Source organism: Antedon mediterranea, chromosome 1 (assembly GCF_964355755.1).
Source record: "Antedon mediterranea chromosome 1, ecAntMedi1.1, whole genome shotgun sequence".
Classification (NCBI taxonomy): domain Eukaryota; kingdom Metazoa; phylum Echinodermata; class Crinoidea; order Comatulida; family Antedonidae; genus Antedon; species Antedon mediterranea.
This window is the reverse complement of record NC_092670.1, coordinates 31,134,275-31,139,041: the sequence shown is the minus strand read 5'-3', so window position 1 is coordinate 31,139,041 and position 4,767 is coordinate 31,134,275. Positions and strand designations below refer to the sequence as shown.

At 35.0% G+C, this 4,767-nt stretch overlaps 1 long non-coding RNA gene across 1 annotated transcript; it reads left to right on the top strand.

Annotated features, from left to right (window-relative positions):
* Positions 1 to 1,597: 1,597 nt before the first annotated feature.
* On the top strand, positions 1,598 to 3,725 carry LOC140048907 (uncharacterized). Its single transcript, XR_011845167.1, has 3 exons — positions 1,598 to 1,736; positions 2,943 to 2,984; positions 3,481 to 3,725. It is a non-coding gene; the product is annotated as an uncharacterized lncRNA (long non-coding RNA).
* The last annotated feature ends 1,042 nt before the right edge of the window (positions 3,726 to 4,767 follow it).

Here is a 4,767-nt window from a genome sequence, read left to right as displayed (position 1 = left end):
ATGTGTGACAGCCCAAGCAATGTTACAATAATTAAGATGTGACAGGATAAAGGTATTATAAAGGAAAAATAAGATGTTTTGTGGGAAAGTGAATTTGAGTTTGTTTATTATACATATAGATCAAGAGATTGTGTTGGAGATTATATTATGTGACGCTTCCAATTAAGTTTGTCGTCAATTGTCACTCCAATTAATTGAGTATGATCAACTTGTTTAATTAAAACATCGTCTATGAATATTTCAATGGGGTTTTCTTTAGATTTGTTACTATTTGAAAAGTGAATAAAGTTAGTTTTATCAAAATTTATTAAGAGACTTTGTTAGTTTTGAATCAGTTTGAGACATGGTGAATTTCGGAATTCAAATGTGAAATTAATGTATTAAGGTCGGAATAAGAGAGGAAAATATTATTGGAGTCGTCGACAAAAATAACCAAAGGAAATTGAATTTGAGGCTTGTTGGATATCATTGATGTAGATGAGGAAAATAAGCCGATTGTGTTGAGAGGGCAGAAGAGATTTTGTTAAAGATAAGCAGAACGGCAAGATCAGTGGAGTAGTTTGGTCTGAAGCCATATTGGTTGTCTTGAAGAATATTGTGATAAGAAAAACAGTTTAAAAATCTGTTGTACATAAGACCTTCGATTATTTTTTTAAAACACGATAGTAGAGAGATGAGATGATAGTTTGAAAAAGAGTGAGGGTTTTCTTTGTTATAAATTGGGGTAATTTTAGTTTTAAGGTTGTAGGGAATGTTAAGGTGTCTTTAACAACTGTTGGAGCAATATCGTCAAGGCCCGAACTTTTACCGTTTTTGAATTTTGAGGTTATGTAAATAATTTCTTTTCTAGAAGTTCCTTTTAGGACCTCGCGCTTAACAATATTTCAAAATGTTCTCCATTTTATTGGGTCACTTTTAACGTAAGCGGCTTGCCGTTTATGAATTAGTATATGCACATGTTGTGTAATCCATGGTCTGTCTGTATTGTGGACATTAACCCCTTTGGTGGGGAATTAATATAATCTAGGATATAATAGGATGCGCATTAGCGCGACGCGGGTCCATTAAATGGGATTAACAACTACAAAAGAGACACAAATCATATTTGTTATATTCGAGTGACCATGTAGTGACGTCAGTCAGAAAATCGGGTAGGTATGGGCGGCCATTAGGGGCAAAATAGACAAATGTTGCCGTTCGAACAATACCGCTTCCGTTAGCCAAACAAGTGGCGTTAAAGACATAACTCTTCGAGTTACAAACAAATATTGCTGTACAAACACACACATTACACATTGCCGTATGAACAAATCATGGTGATAGAACAAATTGTCGTTTGGTTTAATTGCCGTGTTGTTAAATTGACGGCAATCGGCAATTTTGTCCTTACGCCTATTTGTTTCCTTTCGGCAATTTAACCATATGTAAATTTAACAATACGGCAATTTGTTCTTTCACCAATTTGTTCATCATCATTTGTTTTGTGTGTGCCCGTACGGCAATACGTGTTTGTTCCTCGAAGAATTGTCTTTAACGCCATTTGTGTTTGCTTACGGGAGCGGATTATGTTTTTATAGTAGGCCTATGTAAGAATACAATTTGATCTATCATTTTTAGTATAGACAGAATTTGTTTTACCAATCCATCCTTTCTTAATCATTAGGGCTGTTAAAACGACATCATGGTGGACAGACATAAAAGGGTGACATTACTTATATTTCTGATCTTAATCAAAGGTATGCTTCGAGAACATTTTACAAATACATAACCATCGCAGTTGAATTGGTGCACAATCGTAGTGAATCTCGAACATGTTTGAAGCTGCGAGGCGCGGTTAATATGTTTATGAGAGACACTGGTCCCACTCATAGACTCACACTAAAACAATGAAACTAGAATTGTACAACATTTAATTGCTTTAAACATTATGTTAGCGTTTTAATACACCACATACATAGATATATACAGCAGTGTTACAACTGCTAATGTAGAAAACGCCAGATAATGTCGAAACAACCGTTAATGTAGATCAATCCACCGTGAATGTAGTAAAACCTAAGTCTAAAGCATGTGCAAATGCATCTCGCAGCTATCAGTCTATCCACCTCCCGTAAGCAACTATCAAAAAGTGGTAATCGGTAACGATCACATTTCTTAAGGGACCGCATCTTTTAATCGACAACCTCTCGTAACGACCACATCTTCCCTTACGAGAGGTGGTGGTCCTTATGAGGTGGTTGTATAGAGAGGTGGTCGTCCAGAAGCGGTTCCTTAAGTGAGATGTAGTAGATGGTAGTTTAGGAGAGGTGGTTATTTACGAGAGTTTGTCTTTACGAAAGGTGGTCGATTTTGAGAACTTGTTACTTATTTATAAGAGTGGTAGTAGCTACCGAGGGTTGTTGCTTTTTCAAATTCGGGTGCTTCCGATACTGATAGCTAAGTACAGAGAGATGCATTTAAACATAGCTTTGTTATAAATATATATACTTTTGCTAGCGATAGTAATTAGGTACATTAGCCGTGAGGAAATTTTTGTTACATAGCTGTTGAACTTTCTATATTAGCTGGTGTTGATTTGTTTTACTACAAAAGTTGTTGTTGTTTCTACATAAAACTGGATGTTTGACTACATTAGCGGTGGATTGTTCTACATTATCGGTTGTAACAAGCATATAATGTATATTATGTAAAGCCATACTCACATTTGGTGAACACGTTCACAACTATGGAAAAACAATGTCGCGATAATCTTGACCGGTCTATCAAATGCGCTAGGTTGTCACCAAGCAACCTAATCTGGACTCCATAATTTCGTTATCAAATGTTAATATTACTAAATACCGTAACTGAATAAACTAATTTACTATAATTTTAGTATTGAGCCTGTTTTTGTGGTAGTATACACTTTTAGATGGCCTATTTTTTTAATTTCTTTTTTATAGAATCGCAAGCTGATTGTACAAAGAAAGATACACTCAGAATGGGTACAGTATTAGATAACATCAGAAATATGGTCATGATAAATCCAGACAACCCTATCAATTGTCCTGGGTACATCAAGGCATGGAAGTGGATTCCATCTGTATCTGTGAATTTCACGGGGTTGGTGTGGCGGCCTACAGATACAGTGAAGGAATATAAACTGATAGGCCACACAATGCTATCGGCCGTCGATAAAATCGATCAAACTTATACACATTCTCTTTCTCGTTCCGACTGGATTCCTGTAGAAGCTGGTGATGTGATTGGCTTTTATTTTGATCAGGCACTTTTGATGTTTGAAAACGATACGAATGTCCAAATTTTATATGCCAACGATATTTTTAAAGAAGATCTGAGAATTGATTCCTTTCATACCGTATCAACACCTGCAGGTGTCACTTTTTAAAACGTATAACATTAGCACAAACAGTCTACTAGTTTGATCACGTTTGTATTATAATTTGTTTCTGGAATTGTTTATTATATATTTCATTCTAGAATTTATTGACCGTCGGTCAGTTGTTGAAAGAAAACATCAACGATCCAGCATAATGAAGACAACCGAAATTGGTGTTACGTTACCAGGCCACATAATACACAGTTTCAAGAGTCCTTCCGTAGTCCAATGCATTGTTTCCTGCCAGAAGGATCAGTTGTGCCAGTCAGTTTCTTATGACACGCTGCGCAGTGTATGTTACTTGAATTGCGCTAAACACGAAGATACAAACAATATTGAGGTAGTAGACGATGTAGTTTATTATGAGTTCATTGATAAGGTAAGAATATAAAGCATTCAATTTCACAGTTTGAAATTATATAACCAACAGCGCCTTGTTAATTTGTTTGTTAATTTGTTTGTTTCATATAATCAAATGACAATAATCAGGTATATTATAAATAAAATATTCTTCCTATTTAACTCATAAGCATTTATTTGCATACAGTATATCCTATCGGTGATATAATGTTTCTAATGCATGTTCAGTTCAGTATATGGAAAAAACAACAACATAGGCCTACGATGGTAGATTCGTATTTAGTCTATATCCTTTTTCTCTCGCTATGAGAAAGGCAAATTGTAAAAACAAATAATAATGATTGTTTTGTATTCGTGGAATTGAGATAATATTTCGTTTGTTGAAAGATTACCTGTTTAACTTGGCTCCGTCGCATCTCCGTTAATCTTTCACAACTGATGAAATATTATCAATATTCAACTGATAAACAGTTATTATTTATACAAACGCACTGAATACCATGGCTACAGTCAGATTAATCTGCCTATCACCATAGTGATGTTGCAAACATTTTGTATTTATACAATAATCTATATAAATTTAATATTTGCTGTTGCCGCTTATTTGATTTAACAACTACTGTTGCCGTTACGACACACTGTACTTTTCATGGTATAGTAATGATTTTTCTTTTCATCAAAATAAGATAACGTTATTTTGTTGTTGTAAAGGAATACTACGGAAATTGTAAAGACGAAACGTATCACCATGGTCATTCTGGTTTGGATACTCACGTGTGTTTCTGTGATAATGGACATTGCAAATCAGGTAATGGTAAAAGTACCTTTATGCAGGAATTTCACTATCTATTCAGAAGCGTAGACTGGTTGCTTCCGTGGTTGCTGTCTCTAGGTTAAGTTAATTGTTTTAACTTTGCCTAAGAACATTTGAAATGTAGTGCTGCAAAGTCCCCAGAAATTGGACATTGAAGTGAAACAAAATTAAAAGCCCACATTACCAACCCACCATGGCTAGAGCTACTAAGTCT